The sequence below is a fragment of the Stomoxys calcitrans genome, chromosome 5, assembly GCF_963082655.1.
Source record: "Stomoxys calcitrans chromosome 5, idStoCalc2.1, whole genome shotgun sequence".
Lineage (NCBI taxonomy): Eukaryota > Metazoa > Arthropoda > Insecta > Diptera > Muscidae > Stomoxys > Stomoxys calcitrans.
In genome coordinates this window covers 122,435,581-122,456,346 of record NC_081556.1, presented here as the reverse complement: position 1 = coordinate 122,456,346, position 20,766 = coordinate 122,435,581, and the positions used below count along the sequence as shown (strand labels likewise).

General features: G+C 39.5%; 2 protein-coding genes across 8 annotated transcripts in view; one reads left to right on the top strand and one right to left on the bottom strand.

Annotated features, from left to right (window-relative positions):
* The window catches only part of LOC106090033 (mitochondrial thiamine pyrophosphate carrier), a 162,246-nt gene extending 143,292 nt beyond the window's left edge, over nucleotides 1–18,954 (bottom strand). The window contains exon 1 of the mRNA XM_059369622.1: nucleotides 18,786–18,954. The gene's annotated coding sequence lies outside the window, so the exon portion shown is untranslated. The remainder of the gene's footprint in view (nucleotides 1–18,785) is intronic.
* The window catches only part of LOC106088042 (sodium channel protein 60E), a 542,226-nt gene that overhangs the window by 436,609 nt on the left and 84,851 nt on the right, over nucleotides 1–20,766 (top strand). The window lies entirely within an intron of this gene.

Here is a 20,766-nt window from a genome sequence, read left to right as displayed (position 1 = left end):
TTATTTCGACGAAACTTTCCTTGAGAATCAAATTTTGACGAAATTTACTATGTAAATCAAATTTCGACAAAATTTGCTATGAAAATCGTATTTTTACGAAATTTTCAATGAAAATCGTATTTGGGGGAAGTTTTCTAAGAAAATTTAATTTCGACAAAATTTTCTATAAAAATCAGTTTTTGACAAAATTTGCTATGAAAATCAATTTGCGACGAAACTTTTTATAATTTTTTTTTTTTTTTAAATGAATTTTGCTATAAAAATATTGGGATGAAATTTTCTATGTGTTAACAATTTTTTATAATGAAAACCAAATTTGAACAACATTTTCCAGAAATCCAACTGTAACAACATTTTCTGTGAAAATGCAATTTCCGCAAAATTTTCTATGAAATAAACATTTTGGCAATATGTTCCGAAAGTCATTTTTCTGGAAACATCCAATTTTTACGTAGTTTTCAGCTACAAAATTACCTTTCAACGTCAAATCAATTTCAACCACAGTGCTGTGTATCAGCTGTGTCTACGATTACAAAGAAGCACAATTTCCAAGAATCAACATCTATTACATTATAGCACAAACGTAAGTTAATCCTTTTGTGTATATGTATGTGAGTCATGCATATCCTTTACCATTTGTAAGGGGATACGCCAAAATCGAATAGGAATCGCATGACAAACTAATGGACATTGATGATGTTCAATATGGATATGTGAGCAAAAAATCCACACACACACATACACACAGGACGAAATCTCAACGTCCAAAATAAGAGTGTAAAATCTTGTGTTAGCCAAGGAAAAAACTTTTTGCCATGGAAAAGGACATAAATTTCCACAAAGAAAAATTTGTACAAAGGCACACAGATAAAGCATACATGTACCTGGGGTGGGCATGAACATGGGGCAATGAAAAGTTTTCATTACATGCCCATATATCTTTTGGATATGTACACACATACACAATCCACACTGCGAACATTTGACAAATGAAGAAGAGGGGAAAATAAATGGCAGGCAAATAGCCCTTCAGTTTTTCAGACGTATTTCTACAAAGGAAAAAAAACGTTGAAGAAAAAAATTCAAAATTTAAGCTTTTTGCAAACAAAGACCCCCAAAACTTTGCCCTGCTGCACGAGCCTAAAGGTACTTAATGTTAATTCCGCCAATGTTGTCATTGGCGTTGTTGACTTTGTAGGAGTACTGATTTCATTACCTCCCACCATATCCTATGTTCACTCTGTTTATACACAGTTGTTAAACAACGTGCACAATTGCCGCCAAAAAAAAGTGTTTTTTTTTTGTTGGCATAGTTGCCATTGATAACCTTCATTGCCGACATTGTCAGAAAGGTGCCACTAATGTATGACCCGGCTTCTTTAGCAGTGCGCCATATACCCTTCTTCATTGTTAGGAGTATTTAGAGAATTTTTGGACCAGTGCCAAAAAAGCCAAATAACACCAATGAACTTGGACTCTATGAAAAATGTGCTTGTTCTTGAGGCGAAATGAGGTTATACGAATATCTCGTGTACACACACAAACAATGTTTAAAGCGAAAAATTGAAATTTTTTGTTACAATTTGAAGGCAAAACCAATTTCAATCAACGACAAAAAATTCAAGAATATTTTAATTCAGCTCCATTTACAGAAAATACTAGTAACCCAAAAATACAAGTTATATATTTAAATTTGGGCTGTAATTTTTGGGGGGAACGTCCGACCCCAAAACCCCCTAAATGGGCATACAAAACGGATTGCTACACTATGGGACCTAAATGAAAGGGATTTGGGAAAAGAGTACAAATTTGATATAAAACAAGTCAAAAACGTATCAAGTTGTTTTAATATAGCCCCATTTGAAAATTTTTTGTACGATTTCTCTTTAAAGACATAAATTTAAAGCGTAAGGAAAAGTGGGGCAAGCCAACCTTTTGAACACCTATACAACATTTTTCATGTAGGCTAAATTGTCGAAATTAAAGTTTACTTTAATTTTGAAAAAGAAGGTACTATGCCATGTAAAACTTCTCTCCAAAGAGGTGTCGGACTGCGGCACGCCGTTCGGACTCGGCTATAAAAAGGAGTCCCCTTATCATTGAGCTTAAATTTTAATCGGACTGCACTCATTGATATGTGAGAAGTTGCCCCTGTTCCTTAGTGAAATGTTCATAGGCAAAATTTGCATAGTGGAAATCGTAGTGCTACATTTTGAGAGGATCGGCTATATGAGACTCAAATGAAAGCAATTTGAGAATAGATAAGGAAAATTACATTGTAGTTTGTGTTTAAGTATCTAGTTGGCTTTTAGCCTCCTTAAAACACCTGAAATAGGTTATTTCACCCACTCAATTGAATGGTATTTGATAGCAGAAAAAGAAAACAGTTTTGGGGCCAAGTGTGTGTGGGTAAGCCCGAAAGCTCGCACTAAACTGAACACATTTCCCTAACATATCATTTGAAAGGTTTTTGGCAGTAAGGAACGAATTTGATTGACGGAAACCTAGTATTGCCATCTGGATGATCATGTTACACGCATGGATCAAAGCTAGAGGACAGAGTGGGCCTTGGGATCTACATTGAGAACCCAGGGACTGAGTTCTGTTTTAGACTGCCTGACCATAATACGGTCCTGCAGGCGGAGATCCGGGCGATCACTGAATACGTGAAGTGGTGTGGTGCTAACGCGAGGACGTCGTGTATGAACATCTTTACCGACAGTAAAATTTCCATAAGGGCAATAACAACCAGGACGGTAAGGTCACGAACAGTTTTGCAGTGTAAGAAGGAGATTAACGCCTTCTCTGAAGATGGCAAAATTCGCATCATTTGGGTGCCGGGCCATAACGAAGTAAGGGGGAATGAGAGAGCAGACGATTTGGCGGTGAAGGCCAGAGGACTGCCGTCAATAAACTTGGTTAACCCGAAGCCTTTCGGGTCGACGCAGTTCGAGTTAAGGGACTGCCCTATACCACCATTGTGGTATAGGGTATTATTGATTTGTGCATTTGTTTGCAACGCTAAGAAGGAGAAGAGCTAGACCCATTGATAAGTATACCGATCGAATCAGAATCACTTTCTGATTCGATTTAGCCATGTCCGTCTGTCCGTCTGTGAGTCCATGTATTCTTGTAATAAAAGTGCATGTCGTATTTGTTGTCCGATTGTCACGAAATTTTGCATATGCCACTTTTTTGGCCCAAGGACAAACGCTATTGATTTTGAAAAAAATCGGTTCAGTTTTAGATATAGCTCCTATATATATCTTTCATCCGATTTGAACTATTAAGGCTGTAAAAGCCACAATTTTGGTCTGATCTTCACCAAATTTGGCGTGAAGTCGTTTTTGTGAAGTCTCAATGTATTTGCAAAATGTAATTAAAATCGGATCAGATTTAGATATAGCTGCCTTATATATTTTGCCACAATTTTGGTCCGATCTTTAAAAATTTTAGCATGGGGTGTTTTATTTAGCGTCCTCATATGTGGGCAAAATTTCATAAAAATCGTTTTAGATTTAGATATAGCTCCCATATATATCTTTCATCCGATTTGGCCTTTTAAGGCTGTAGAAGCCACAATTTTGGTCCGATTTTTTCAAAACTTGGCATGACGTCTTCTTTGGTCCGATTTTTACAAAACTTGGCATGACGTCTTCATATGTGTGAAAATTTTCATAAAAATCGGTTCAGACCCGATATGGCCTTTTAAGGCTGTAGAAGCCACAATTTTCGTCCGATCTTTACAAAATTTTGCATCGGGTGTTTTATTTAACATCCTCATATGTGTGCAAATTTTCATAAAAATCGATTTAGATATATTGGGTTGCCCAAAAAGTAATTGCGGATTTTCCATATAGTCGGCGTTGACAAATTTTTTCACAGCTTGTGACTCGGTAATTGCATTCTTTCTTCTGTCAGTTATCAGCTGTTACTTATAGCTTGCTTTAGAAAAAAAGGGTAAAAAAAGTATATTTGATTAAAGTTCATTTTAAGTTTTATTAAAAATGCATTTACTTTCTTTTAAAAAATCCGCAATTACATTTTGGGCAACCCAATAGCTCCCATATATATCGTTCATCCCATATGGCCTTTTAAGGCTGTTGAATCCTCAATTTTCGTCCGATTTTGTATGAGACGTCATTTGACGTTCTAATACGTACGCAAAATTTCATTAAATCGGTCCTAATTTAGATATAGCTTCAATGTGTATATTTCATCTGGTCACATCTCTTACAACATAGGGCGTGAGATGTTCTATTTCATGTCCCAGTATTTGTCATTAAAATCGGCACAGGTTTCGATATAACTCCCATATAATCTTTTATCCGATATGGCCTTTTAAAGATGTGAAAATCCAAATTTTGTCCTATGGTAGGAAAATCTTACAAGGTTCTAAATTGTTATTTCAATTGGTATCCAAATTAAAGTCTGACTAGATTTCGAGACAAGTTATACATATAAAAAGTACTACATGTACTAGGTGGTGTAGGGTATTATTTAGTCGGCCCCGCCCGACTTTTGCCTTTCCTTACTGGTTTTTCATGTATCTTAAATTGGGGGTGCTTTAGGGCTATAGGAAAGTTAAGAGCTATAGAAAAGTTTTTCAAAAAAACACATAAAAAATTTAGGAAAAAAAGCATGAAATCTCTATTAAAGTCGATGGTACGGTCTATATAATTTAATGTTTCAAGATTATTTAATGCAAATGTTGAACGTGACTGCGCCTCAATTAGTCCATCTGCTTAGTCCAATTTTGGCATACTCTTTTCAACATTTCGGCCTATATATCATGCATAAATGCATCAATCTTGTCAGCCTATAAAGCTGGTTTCAAATCCGGTGGCTATACCCTTACAAATGCTGGCGACATTTCTAAGGTATCCAGCCATGTTAAAACTTCATTAACAAGTGGTGTCGCTAAGCGGCATGCGGCATTGGATAGGACTGCACTCTTTTATATGAGATAACTATCCCCTCCTGTTCCTTAATGGAATGTTCATGGGAAAATATGTTAAAGAATCCTTGTTGGCCACATTATTCCAATATTAGTCCAAATCAGACGAACATGTATTGGGTTGCCCAAAAAGTAATTGCGGATTTTTCATATAGTCGGCGTTGACAAATTTTTTCACAGCTTGTGACTCTGTAATTGCATTCTTTCTTCTGTCAGTTATCAGCTGTTACTTTTAGCTTGCTTTAGAAAAAAAGTGTAAAAAAGTATATTTGATTAAAGTTCGTTCTAAGTTTAATTAAAAATGCATTAACTTTCCTTTAAAAAATCCGCAATTACTTTTTGGGCAACCCAATAAAAGCTATGTTTATCCAAATCTGAAGCGATTTCTTTCAATTTCAACAGGCTTCGTCTTTATGCCAAACAAAATAGGTCCGTTGGCCTAATATTGTTGCCGCTCATTTTTTTTTGGCTCCTAAAAACCGCGCATTTTTCCAATGTTGCATTTTAGGCTTGCTTTGCCAGCATATTGAAATATATTCGCTTACCTCTGCGAACTTGATTTTGCCCGTAGCTGGATATCTTACAATTTCGCCCGCCTGTGCAATTCAAGTTTAAACTCAATGAAAAAGGTCTCCTCCGACATCTCTTTCGGGAGAACTTTTACATGTCTGCTAGCCTTTACCTAGCATAGTACCTCACAAATGTAACCAGCATTAAGAGGGGATAATCACCGGTGAACATTTTCCTGATTCGCTCGCCATGCCTTCAGCATCATAGAGGGCGCACTCTCCAAAAAGAAAGTCTGTACCAGATTACCTCCACAATTTAACATGGACAGATAGACAACAGAACAGACAGGCGGATATAAATCGAAGCAGAATATGGTTCAGTATCGATTAGTAAATTTATCAATGGGTCTATTTTTCCTCCTTCTGGGTGTTACAAACAAATTCACTAAATTAGAATACCCTGTACCACAATAGTGATGTAGGGCGTAATTAGAGACCAAATGTAAATTAGATCGACCTTGCTTTTAATGGTCTGCGATTCCCTAAAGCTCCACACAAAAAGAGGAATTGTTGTTTAATGCTTACATTATCATTACGGTTGCCTTCAATACAAAACCCATTTATATTCTTTAACGACACAATTATCATTACTTTCTCAAAAAAAAGGATATTCCTTGAAATGTTTAATTAAATTTCCGTCAAGACTAAAACAAAGTGAAACAAGTAAAAGCGTGCTAAGTTCGGTCGGGCCGAATCTAATATACCCTCCACAATGGCTTGCATTTGTCGAGCTCTTTTCCCGGTATCTCTTTTTAGGCAAACAAAAGATAAAAGAAAAGAATTGCTATGTTATTGGAACTATATATAGTTATGGTTCATTTCGGACCATAATTGAATTGAATATTGGAGGCCATAGTAGAAGCTATTGTGTAAAATTCCATCCAAATCTAGTAAGAATTGCACTCTTTAGGGGCTGAAGAAGAGATCGGTTTAAATGAGAGCTGTATAAGGCTATATGCTGATTCAGACAATATTCGACACGTATGTTGAAGGTCAGGGGAGAAGCCGTTGTACAGCCAAACCGGATAATAATTGCGCTCTTGAGAGGCTCTAGAAGTCAAGATACCAGATCGGTTTATATGGCAGCTATATCAGATTTTGGACCGATTTGAACCATACTTATCGCATTTGTTGAAAGTCATAACAAAACACGCCGTGCAAAATTTCAGCCAAATCGGATAGGAATCGCTGCCTATAGAGGCTCAAGAAGTCAAGCCCCCAGATCGGTTTATATGGCAGCTATATCAGATTTTGGACCGATTTAAACCATACTTAGCACAGCTGTTGAAACTCATAACAAAACACCTCATGCAAAATTTCATCCAAATCGAATAATAATTGCGAACTCTAGTGGCTCAAGAAGTCAAACCCCAGATCGGTTTATATGGCAGCTATATCAGATAATGGACCGATTTGAACCATACTTAGCACAGCTGTTGAAACTCATAACAAAACACCTCATGCAACATATCAGCTGAATCGGATAATAATTGCACCCTCCAGCGGCTCTAGTGGCCCCGGCAGATACGGGATGACTATGAGCACACACACAGGCTGGAACTTTGAGCTCCGACTTGCGTGGTGGCCATCGTTATCACGGGAAGCTTAGCTGAAAGCTACCGGGCGCGTCCACAGGTTGCGGTTGGTGGAAAGCTCCGTTTTTTTGCGGAGTAGCTGCAAATGCGGCCGCGGGCAGTTAGCGATTTTCGAGAGGAGAGTTTCAGTGAGGAGTCAGTTTCAGTGAGGAGTCAGGTGGCACTGGCTCTTAATTAAATACTGAGTGCCAATGATACTCGAGATGACAAGGCGAGTTATTGGCGCCTTCAAATAACCAATGGCCAACATCAGCGTCTGGTTCCAGGTTAGGGGCGGCTGGCGGCGATCGTCGGATCTTGGAGCAAGCGGCTCGCCACAACGTTGGGGCGCTGGGCCAGTAACCCGCCCCCGGAAAACTGAAAACTACAATACTATGAGAAACAAAGAGGCTCAAGAAGTCAAGACCCCAGATCGGTTATATGGCAGCTATATCAGGTGATGAACCGATTTCCATCATACTAAGCACAGATGTTGGAAGTCATAACAAAACACGTCATGCAAAATTTCAGCCAAACCGGATAAGAATTGCGTTTTCTAGTGGCTCAAGAGGTCAAGATCCAAGATCGGTTATATGGCAGCTATATGAGGTTATGAACCGATTTCCATCATAACAAAACACGACATGCAAAATTTCAGCCAAATCGGATAAGAATTCCGTCTTCTAATGGGTCAAGAAGTCAAGATTCAAGATTGGGTTATATGGCAGCTATATAAAAACATGGACCGATATGGCCCATTTACAATCCCAACCGACCTACATTAATAAGAAATATTTGTGCAAAATTTCAAGCGGCTAGATTTACTCGTGTTAGCGTGCTTTCGACAGACAGGCGGACGGGCGGGCAAGCGGACAGACAGAGGACGGACGGACAGAGGACGGACGGACAGAGGACGGACGGACAGAGGACGGACGGACAGAGGACGGACGGACAGAGGACGGACGGACAGAGGACGGACGGACAGAGGACGGACGGACAGAGGACGGACGGACGGACAGAGGACGGACGGACAGAGGACGGACGGACAGAGGACGGACGGACAGAGGACGGACGGACAGAGGACGGACGGACAGAGGACGGACGGACAGAGGACGGACGGACAGAGGACGGACGGACAGAGGACGGACGGACAGAGGACGGACGGACAGAGGACGGACGGACAGAGGACGGACGGACAGAGGACGGACGGACAGAGGACGGACGGACAGAAGACGGACGGACAGAGGACGGACGGACAGAGGACGGACGGACAGAGGACGAACGGACAGAGGACGGACGGACCGACAGAGGATGGACGGACGGACAGAGGACAGGTTGACATGGCTAGATCGACTTAAAATGTCATGACGATCAAGAATATATTGTATATACAATACTTAATGGGGTCTTAGACGAATATTTCGAGGAGTTACAAACAGAATGACAAAATTAGTATACCCCCATTCTACGGTGGAGGGTATAAAAATATAATACAAAAAAATTTTATTATTTCGCGGTTAAGTAAGGGCTTTTGCAAAAAGCCATTGAGAAGGGGGAAACCAGGAATATGATACTCATATTTTAGAGTTCACACCTTTCAAGTAAATGAGTTTTTTTCCTGTTGTTTTTTCATTTGCTCATTCACCCATCGGTCTCCGTTTCAAGATAGACGCACAGAAATATGTTTTTAAATAAACTACACAACTGGCATAACGTTCATTGTGTGTGTTTTTTTTGTTGGAGCTTAAAAAAAAAGTAATTCTCCATTAAAATGAAAATCGTAGAAAAGGTTCATTTCCGTTTGGGTAAATTTTCACAAACTTACTTTGCTTTGAATTCAACAAAAGATTTCTGGTGTGGGCCAGAGTTCTAGAAATTAGCTTCTTTTGTCTAGTCGAAGAGCAACTCCACCATAAGAGGGTGGACAAGCAGCAGTAGGAGCATGTTCAGGTGAAGCCTAAGACGACAGTCGTTTATCACTCTACGTGCCTATTTACCTGCCAGTTATTTTTCCGGTACTTTTTTTCGTGGCCAATTTACTTGATTCTACAGTTCCACAATTGGAGGTATAGTAGGTGTTTTTTTTCAGTGTGGTTGAGTGGTGTGCTGCTATAGCTTTAATGGCCACTAGATAAAACATCTTGTGGAGCAGCCAAAGAAACAACATCAAAAAGGTTCTGCCGCACAACAAGGACTTTTTTCTTTGCGCTACCGCCAACTACAACGCACCACGCTAGCTGCCAAATACCGAAGGCACCCGCAAGAAAATTTGCATAAACCCCACAAATGTAAGGTGACATCATTTAATACCATCAGGTGTTTTTGTTTGGTAGCTGTTTTTTTTTTGTTTCCGTATTTTAGGAGATTTGTTTATTCTTTAAAAAAGCGACGAATTTCAGCCGTCTAAGGGATAGGGACGGGTGAGGTGGCTGAAGAGGCTTTGTAGGAATTTGTAGGTGTCGTCTCATTGTGTTTTTTTTTTTTTTTAATTTAAATAAATTTTATACTTTCTCAGTGCACCTTTCTACACCCCTCGTTCTCTCGCATACGCAACAAAGCAACGACCATTTTAAGTTAATTAATTTTTTGTTTAAAACAAGACAAAAATGGAGGGGCTATAGTTCTAGCGTAACCACAACGATACCAATAATAGAACATGCGAAAATAAGGACTATCCAGGAAATTTTCATTAACCATTAAAAATTTTCTCACGAACATTCCAGAACAGGGGACAAACTTATCACATATAAGCAAATGCTATCCCAATCAAGTTTAAGCTCAGTAGTAATGCGTTTATAGCCGAGTCCGAAAGGCATGCCGTATTGCAGCACCTTTTTGGAAATGGCAGCCGGTTGTGCGCACCGGATTGGAATAAGCATGGGCTGCCGCCTCAGTGTACGTGTTCGTCCTTTTTTCGTCTGTGCCGGGATTGAAAAGAACCTCGGACCCAGGTTCTGTTTGGTTTGTCAGGACCGCCTCCATCATCTGTCGGTGTCAGTGAGGTGTGACCGGTGCATGGAGGGGGTACATTTCCGATCTTGCCCTGGCCTTATATCACTACGGGAGTATAGTCACACTGAATATGTTGCAAGGTGCTCTGCGAACGTAGACAGCAGTGGGTCACAGGCGTCGTCATCGTCGCCTTCTGTGTCCTCGTCGTCGGACAATATACATGCGGTAATATGCACAACAGCAGCATCCCAGCCCCAATATGCCCAGGCCTATGCCGTGAAGTGTATCATTTTTGCAATTGAATTGCAACGGTCTCCGTGGCAAGATCGACGAGATTGTGGATTTTATGAATCGGAAGAACATGTAGGTTGCAGCGATCCAAGAGACAAATCTGACCAACACCTGCAGCTTGCACAAATGTCACGGCCTTCGTGATACACCATTCCGTGCAATATAGACCCATGTCACCTGCTCCTGGCGCTACATGGAGTGCATGGGGATGGCAATCAGGTACGGTACTGTCGAGATAGAGCTATACAACGTGTACATACCGTCGGTTGGTAGCTGTGTGCCAATTAACGGCCAGGCTTACAAGCCCGACATAAGTGGTTTGTAAGTCTTAATCGTCTGCTTCTAGGGGACTTTAATGAGCATTACATTTTCAGGCATTCTCTCCCAGGTAACGACCAGCGGGACATAGCTTTGTCAGAGCAGATTTAAGGCTCCACGTTTTGTACAGTGAATGAGGATGCTCCCACTACGATGACAAGGAGGTGTAGAAGCTCGCCAGACATTTCCATTGCATACCCTGATCTCCTGGCAAGCCGTAATTTCTTTGAGATCAGACCACCACCACATAATTCTCACCATCGACTGACCATCAACCTTCATAATCTCTGAGCGCCAGATGTTTATCAATCGGAAGAAAGCCGATTGGGCTAGCTTCAGAGAGTACACCAATCGCCGATTCAGTGAACAGACACCCCCCTCGAATGTGCTAGATGCCGAGAGGAAATTCCGGTCGAATACTCCAAATGCGGCCAAATTTCCCGGCACAGGCAATGGTACTCGCAGACGAGCGTAATGGGATTCGTTGCACGAACCCCACTAACCTCAGAATCAACAAGCTGCACCTGGAAATAAACAGGATAGTCAACGAACGTAAGCGGTATTTGTGGCTGGAACACTTGGAGCAGTGTAACTTAGGCACCGGTTTCGACGAACTGTGGTCTACTGGTAGATCACTCTCGAATCCCGGTAGACGGGATGACTGGACCTAAGTCACTTTGGGCGACGTAACCGTGACTGATCCGATCCGCGACTAATCCGCCAGGTTGTTCAACCGTCAATTTATTGTACATACCGAAAGTAACAGGGCTAGGTGGAGTGCCATTCGCCGCATCCATGGTCTCCTAGCCGATGGACAGCCTTCACAATTTACCGTGGGCGGTGTTACGAATGTCATCCGTGGTGCCAAATCATCCATGGACATGGGCCCCGACGGAATCTACACTGATGTTGAAGAACCTGGATTTACCTGGAGTTGAGTACCTTACTACTGTCCTCAACCTGTCTTTGGACACTCTTTTAGTTCCCGATGTCTGGAAAATGAGCAGAGTGATACCGCTGCTGAAGCCTGGGAAGGACCCGAGTTTGGGGGAGTCGTACAGACCGATCTTCCTTCGCTCACCAGTAGCAAAGACGCTTGAGGCATTACTCCTCCCAAGTCTCGTAGGAGAATTTCCATTCGCCGAGCATCAAAATGGATTTCGAAGACTGCATAGCACACATTTGCTGTGACTTCAATCGGTCCAGGCCCTGTGATAGGACGGTCCTCGTGGCACTGGACCTATCGAAGGCATTCGACACTGTCAGCCATGCCAAACTAATTGAGGACATCGTCAACACTTCCCTCCAGCCAGGCCTGAAACGCTGGGTCGCGAATTATCTGTGTGGCCGCCAGTCATTTGTGCAATTTAGGGATTAGAAGTCGAATCACCGTAGAGTGCCGGCAGTACTTGGGGTGCAGACAAAGAAACCTTGTTGACCACGTACAAAGCAATTGGCCGGTTTGTGGTAAGTTAGCGCGTGTGGTCCCATCAGCATTGTGAAATGCAGTGGTATAATATTCAGATCTGTCAGAATGCTCCCGTCCAAACTGCGATGGGCTCTCACCTCAGTTCTCATGTGGACCACCTTCATCAGGAAACAAAGATCCTACCAGTACGGAGACATAACTACATGCCGTCTAAGCAATGCCATTTTGGACTGTTATCGCAGAAATCATCCAAATCAGTACCTTGTGGATAGATATCCACCGCCCAGAAGCCTTAAGGCAGATCTACATAATCTAGAGCGTGAGATTTAGCGCTACAAGAAAGAACCTCTAGATCAAGCAGGGCATATCAAGCAGGTCTATACAACATCCATGCAGACACGGTAGCAGATGCGGTAAATGGATACCGGGTGAATGTTGTCCTTGGAGTACGATTGCCTCCCATTGCACCTGAAGAAATTGACCTCCCCCGGCAAACCAGAGTAGTTCTGGCTCAATTACGTTCCGGCAGATGCAGCCGCCTGAATTCCTACAGAGCTAGGATTGATGCCGACGTGCAAGATGTATGTCCCGATTGTAACCAGGGACCGCACGATACACGTCACCTGTTTAAACTACCCGACCAGACCCACTCGAATCAGACCCAGATCCCTGTGGACGCACCCCATCTAAGTCGCAGAGTTCCTGGGTCTTGACACTCAACAGAATCAAGCAGACGAAAGATAGGATACAAGAAACTGCTACAACAACAATGTCATAGGTCTACAGCAAAGTTTTCTCGATCACGCGCGGTCCCATATTTGTCAGCTTTGCCTCTCAGACCCTTTCAATTATATTAGAAGATCGATATCTACGGAGGCCTATGATGCTGAACGCCGGGGTTCGAATCCTGGCGAGACCATCAGATGGTGGTTTTCCCCTCCTAATGCTGCAACATTTGTGAGGTACAACGCCATGTTAAACTTCTCTCCAAAGAGGTGTCGCACTGCGGCACGCCGTTCGGACTCGGCTATAAAAAGGACGCCCCTTATCATTGAGCTTAAAACTTGAATCGGACTGCACTCATTGATATGTGAGAAGTTTGTCCCTGTTCCTTAGTGGAATGTTCATGGGCAAAATTTGCAATTTTTTTACCTATCAAATATTTCAAACAAATGGTACGAAACTTGAGGTTTCTAGGAGATCTAGAACTAGAATCACATCATAGATTTTTATAGGAGCTATATGTCCGATATGACCCATTTACAATACCCAAGGACCTTTAGTTGTACGTGCTAGATTTATTCGATATGAAGTCCTTCATCAGCAAGGGCTACCGCCTCAGCATACAACACACTTTTAATGATTTTTAATGAATCTGATTTCAAACAGCCACTATAACCTACACCAATCCAACCTTTCATACAGACTTTACCAGTCTTCATAAACCTTTGCAAATATCCATAACGATAGAACGATAAGATAAAAACTTCTTTGGGCAGTTCTTATTTACAAGATTTGAACACCCACACACTGAAATATTTTCAGTTTTGGTTTCCCTTCTTGACAAGAAAAAAAAGACAACAATCGCTGCAACATAAAAAAATACAGAAAGTTTATTATTTAAACTTTCGACACGCTTAATTCACCTGTTTCGAAAAGAAAATACCCTTCAGAAGACAATAGAATAATAAAAGCGGGATGACTGACGATTCGTTAGTCGTTCCATTGCAAAAACAAACAAACAAAAAGAATATCCTGCAAAAGGTAAAAGTGAAAAAATTGTAAAAGTTTTTAAGTAATATTTTTCCACAATTTTCTTGCAAAGAAATCATAAAAAGCAAAGTTTCAATAGAAAAGTGCATACTATTATTTTAGTTTTCCAACCGTTTTAGCACTTATTATTTAAACATGAACTTGTAAAGATAAATACTTTAGCTTAACTACGAGTACTTGAGTGAATAAGTGTTGACATTTGTTTTCCATTGTTTGAGGCTGTTAGTTTGTAATCAGACAGTGTATCACAGGAAGCTATAATGGCTCCAATATTTGGTAATGGCAAGAGAACTGCCATCAATAAACTTGATGAAAGCAAAACCTTCGAGGACGACGCAGTCCGAGTTAAGGGCGTGGGCTATTGCGAAAGTGAAAAGTTCGAAAGGACAATGAAAGTCCTAGGGGGATCCGTTTCGCGAGAAGAAGGAAGAAGAAAAGCCGTCAGTATGGCTTTCGGTATTATTGGGTTGCCAAAAAAGTAATTGCGGATTTTTTAAAAGAAAGTAATAATAAATCTTAGAATGAACTTTAATCAAATATACTTTTTTTACATTTTTTTCTAAAGCAAGCTAAAAGTAACAGCTGATAACTGACAGAAGAAAGAATGCAATTACAGAGTCACAAGCTGTGAAAAAGTTTGTCAACGCCGACTATATGAAAAATCCGCAATTACTTTTTGGGCAACCCAATATTATGTGACACATAGGACTACGGACGCACTTATACAGAATAGGTACAGCATGAGACAGCGTATGTAGGACATGCGGAGAAGATGATTAGACGTTAGAACATTTTCTATGTCAAAGCACGGTTTCGCGTCTAACGGCCTCTGGCGATACCAGACCCGGATACGATATCGAAACATGAAACAATTTAAGAACACTCTACGCCCTTAAAATCACTACGATTAGTGATTTTGTGATCCACACATACATATATAGACAGATTTTTTGGGAAATGCAGATGCAAATATGCCCATAAATATTCCATTAAGGAACAGAGGAAAACCTCTCACAAATACTGGTTTAGTTCTATGTCCATAGTGGCTTGGATTATAATCCTCACCTTACTTTTTAACTTAAACCAACCATATCTCCTTTTGAATTTGAATAGCTAGCAAAATTTTATATCAAGCTAAAATTGTTGAAAACTTTTGTTCTAGATAAGATATCCATATATTAAGAGAAAGACTAAATATAACCAAATAATAAACTTGTCGAACTTTGCCATAAGTCAAACTAAAATCAGGTAGTAACAACTTTATTAGTAAATAATATTTGGGTGTCAGCATATCTTTTTCTATGAGAGCAAATAACAGCAAGAGCCAAATCAAATCCTCCTATTTTGATTGAGTGGGAGAGGAAAAATTTGGGAGAGAGAGAATTTCGAATTTACAAAAACAGCTGTTTTGCTGTTTTATTTCTTGACAAAAAGAACATAAAATGAAAAAGAAGCAAAAATAAGTTATAAAGGTTATTAAAAAAGTTTAGAAACATGTTTAGAGTTGCTTCATCCAACAATCGTTGGCTAAAATGAGAAATGCTTCTAGAGTGGTCTAGTGGACAGATAAATATTTAGATTGCGTCATGTTGTCTCTGGTTGCATGTGGGGCACACATCCTGCGCTTTTCGTTTTCCCTTGCCAAAAAGAGTTTAGGTGGCTGAATTTACGCAGATCGTTCTTAGGCAAAACTGCTTAGTGAGTAGTATAGAGATTTGCTTCTACTTCGTCGTCTTGAATGCTGTGGTGGTACATAATAAATCTGATATAGCACCCATATAAACCGATAGGCCAATAATAAAGGGTGATTTTAGCTATTATTCTTTTGGCAACACTGGTTTAAGCAGCTCACGCATGTTTCGTTGTTGCTGTTGTTGTGGCCACATTTTCATGTGGAGGTGGCAATCCCCGTCAAGCTCCTGTAGGCGAGCAAGCTCGTTCCGGTCCAAAGGACCGATCTCCTCGAGAACATGATGGCCTTTGGTTATTTAAAGGCGCCAATAACTCGCCTTGTTATATCGAGCATCATAGGCATTCAGTATTTGTGCAAAAGCCGGTGCCGTCCGACCTCTCACTGAGAATCTGCGATCGATACTGTCAAACATCTTTAGTTTGATGTACTATTTAATTATGAATCGTTTTACAACGGAACAACGCTTGGAAATTATTGCATCTTATTATTAAAATGCGTGTTCTGTTAAGAAAGTTCATCGCGCGCTTCTTCCATTTTGCGACGAAGCTCATTTTTGGCTCAGTGGGTACGTAAATAAGCATAATTGACGATTGTGAAGTGAAGATCAGACCGAAGCATTGCAAGCAAAAGCTACCAATGCATCCAGAAAAAGTCACAGTTCGGTGCGGTTTATGGGCTGGTGGCATCATTGGACAGTTCTTCTTCAAAGATGATGCGAATCGTAACATAACTGTGAATGGTGAGCGCTATGGTGAGATAATATCCAATTTTTTTATGCCCAAAATGTAAGAACTTATCTTGCATGACATGTGGTTTCAATAAGACGGTTCCACATGCACGCGTAACAATGGACATATAGAGAGGCGAGTTCGGTGAACTTTTTCTTTCATGTTCGGGACCCGTCAATTGACAGCCTAGATCGTGCGAATTAACGTCTTTAGACTATTTTTGTGGGGCCATGTTAAAGCTCATGTCTATACAGACAAGCCCTTTTTAATTGACACCTTGGAAGACAACATTGAAGCATTTATTCGTAATATACCGGCCAAAATGTTGCGAAGAGTGTGCCAAAATTGGACTAAGCGAATGGACCATTTGAGGCGCAGTCACGGTCAACATTTGCTTAAAATAATCTTCAAACATTGAATAAATAAAAATTTCTTGAATTTTTATGAATTTTATGTGTTTTTTCCTACAGATCTTAAAAAATCGCTTTTTACTTTTTGCACATTTTGCGCAGTGACTTTTTCTATGGCCTCTAATATATATACGTGCCAAATGTGGCTTGAATCTGTTCCTAACCTGATAGACTCCCACATAAACCGATCTCCCGGTGTGAATTCTTGAGCTCCTATAGGGCACAATTTTTATCTTATATATTGGGTTGCCCAAAAAATAATTGCGGATTTTTCATATAGTCGGCGTTGACAAATTTTTTCACAGCTTGTGACTCTGTAATTGCATTCTTTCTTCTGTCAGTTATCAGCTCCTACTTTTAGCTTGCTTTAGAAAAAAAGTGTAAAAAAAGTATACATATTTGATTAAAGTTCATTCTAAGTTTTATTAAAAATGCATTTACTTTCTTTTAAAAAATCCGCAATTACTTTTTGGGCAACCCAATATATATATATTTGGCTGAAATTTTGCGCAGTGACTTTTTCTATGGCCCCTAACATATGTACGTGCCAAATGTGGCTTGAATCTGTTCCTAACCAGATTGACTCCCACATAAACCGATCTCCCGGTGTGAATTCTTGAGCCCCTACAAGGCACAATTCTTATCCGATTTGGCTGAAATATTGTACAATGACATCTACTATAGTCCCTAACATCCAAACTAAGTATGGTCCGAATCGGCCCATAACCTGATATAGCTCCAATAGCACAGCAATTCTTATCCATTATTTTTTTGTTTGCCTATAAAAAAATAGCTGTCAAAGAACTTGTTGAAATTAAAATCCAAAACCAATTTGACTTCTAAAGCCTCTGTAATACTTACTTATTTGCCAGTTACATTTCTTCGAAATAATCCGTATATAAAGTGAAGATATCCGTGCAGTTTTATAGCATAGGCTCGACATACCTATTTATCTAATTTAGTTTTCACACCACATCTTATTCATACATTTGGCCCCAGCATATTTGGCCACACTTTATTTTCAGTGTATGCCCATACCTCACTGCTTGCTTGTTATCTGAACATTATTATCATTATGCCAAGTTAGTTCAGTTCGGCTGTAGGCCCGTAATTGAAAGACGAACAGTTGAGAAAGTCGATTCAATTTTCACACAGTTCGACTATTTTAATGCCTCCGGAAGATGATTGACGATGTCAATCGAAAAATTTCAAATTATAACCATTTTTTTATCTTTTAATTACGGACCTACAGCCGAGCTAACTTAAATAAACTAAGGTCAACAATTATTAATTTGTTGGAATATTCAAACGCTATGAAAGATCTTATTTAACGTTTTTGATTTTTAGCACTTGAGGAAATACATTTCTACCACCTCTAATCTCCAAAACAGATAAAATTTAAAAACCTTTGAACAGTTTCCATGGTTATTTAGAGTATCATTGAATGAAACAAACATACCCCTATTCAGATATTCCTAATTATTCAGTTGATTCATATACATACTTTTTAATGGCTTGGCAAAGAGAAAAAACAAATTATTATGCTCATAGAAATGTAAATTTATGTATATGTAAATATTTGTATGTACTCATGGAAATGTAAACAATTTTTTAACACTTTGTTTTCGTTGTTGCCTTTTAACAACAACAAAAATCGATGCAAACGAAAATGCAACATAAACATAAAAATTCATTGAATTGCGCTTACACATGTTTTGTATGCCATTCGTCTTCTATTTTGTTCTTCTATAAAGACGTTATAGGTGGTGTCTAAAAATGTTTCATTTTCAATGCGTCCTGTAAATAAATAAATAACCACATAACATACTGCTTTGCCTCGTGTCTCCCCCCAGAACGAATTTTCAGCTAAACACGTTGGCACGTGTATGTTGATATGTGTGTGGGCGTCTTTTATAATTTTATATAAACATAACATCTAGCCATTATGTCGTAAAATTAAATCCAAATATCAAAGATGTTCGCCAAAAAGGCCAAATGTAAAATTGCAGTTTCATAATAAGTATTTTTTTTCCAATGCCATTCCCATATATATTGGTGGAGAATGATTGCACTTGTCAGACGGCCACTTACCTTTAAACTTATTTCATATTATTAACTGAGTGTTTTGTTGGTTTAGTTTTATCTTAAAATTGTAATTAATTTTAATTTATTTAGCTATTCAAATTAACGAAAATGTGCGCTAGCATTATTTAACCGCTGCGTTGAATTTTTAACTTTTTTGTAAACAACAATACAAAATGACATTGAGTAGTTGTCAATGGACCAGCTGCCATATGTTGTGCATTTGGCGTTTTTCCTCGCACGTCGTTGTGCAGTGTTGCATTTTTGTATGATTTATCGTTTATTTGCGATATGTCGTTCGTCCTAGGCAATATGTTGTACAACATCGAAAAATGTGTACAAGTCACTGGTCAATATTTAAATATATCAATGTAAATCGTTCTTGACCGTATTTATACCAACATTTTAACACTTTTTGGGTATACTACCTCTGAAGGGAAAAGCCATTGGCATCAAGTGGTAAGTCATAGTAGAACTAAAACAGTGAAAATTATAACAAATTGAAAATAAATGAACAGTTCTGAAGATTATAAGAGTTATTACAATTATAGCTGACCTTTTTCAATGCTCCTAAGGCTCCATTGGGCAAAGATTGGTATTTTGTTGTTTTTTGTTATATCCACATATATGCACATGGAGGTAGCGATCCTCGACTGCAAGCTTGCTCCTACAATAAAGCCCTTGATAGCCATTGGTTATTTAAATGCGCAAATAACTTGTTTTGCACTAACGAGCACCATAGAAACTCGGTGTTTAAGCAAGAGCCAGTGCTACACTGCCTCTCACCGATTACTGACGACTGCAACTGCACTCAGTATGGACCATTCCACTATACCCAACCTATGGACGCTCCTGGTAGTTTTAAGCTGACATTCTCACGATAACGTTGAGCACCACATTGTTCATAGCTCAAAGTTTTAGCCTTTGACCAAAACTATGAGGAGCAGTTCTCCCGTGCGTAGAATTTTAGTAAGTCGGCTCTGAAACTGGATGCATGGTGTGAAATTTTAATAAAAAGCCTTGAACAATATTTGCGGAACAGGTGCAAACATCTCTCATAACAATGAGTGCTGCCCGATTCAAGTTTAAGCTCATTGAGAAGGTGCATCCTTTTTAAAGCCGAGTCCAAACGGCGTGCCGAAATAAGTTGGGAAAGTTTTTACATGGCATAGTGCCTCACAAGTGTACCCAGTATTAGGAGGGGATAACCACCGCTTAACATTTTTCTTTAGTTCTCGCCAAGATTCGAACTCAGGCTTTCAGCGTCATAGGCGGACATGCTAACCTCTGCGCTACGGTGGCATCCATAGTAAGAAATGTTTACAAAAATTCTATTGAAATAAAATGTTGACGTTTTCTGTTTGCAGATTAAACAAGTAAAAGCGTGTTAAGTTCGGCTGGTTCGAATCTTATATTACCTCCATCATGGATCGCATATGTCAAGTTCTTTGAATGGTTTCCCCATGAATTTTTTATATGCTTGGATAAGAATTGCGGCTCAAGAAGTATATTCGGGATAACGGTGCATATGGGAGCTATATCAGATATTAGACCAATTGGAACCATACTGTGTGCATTTGTTGGAGGTCATAGTAAAAGTCATCCTTCAAAATTTCATACAAATCGGGTAAGAATTGCGGCATATAATGGCTCAAAAAGCATTGTCGGGATATTGTTTTGTTTGGGAGTTACATCAGGTTTTTGACCGATTCCAAACATAATTCGTACATCTGTTTCCGGCAATAAGAAAATTAATTGTGTAAATTTTCTTCCAAATAGGATAAAGATTGCTCTCTCTCTCTCTCTAAAGTTACATCAGGTTTTTGACCGATTCCAAACATAATTCGTACATCTGTTTCCGGCAATAAGAAAATTAATTGTGTAAATTTTCTTCCAAATAGGATAAAGATTGCTCTCTCTCTCTCTCTAAAGACTCAAGAATTATTATCTGGTCATCGTTTTATATCGGAGTTATAGCTAAACTTGAACC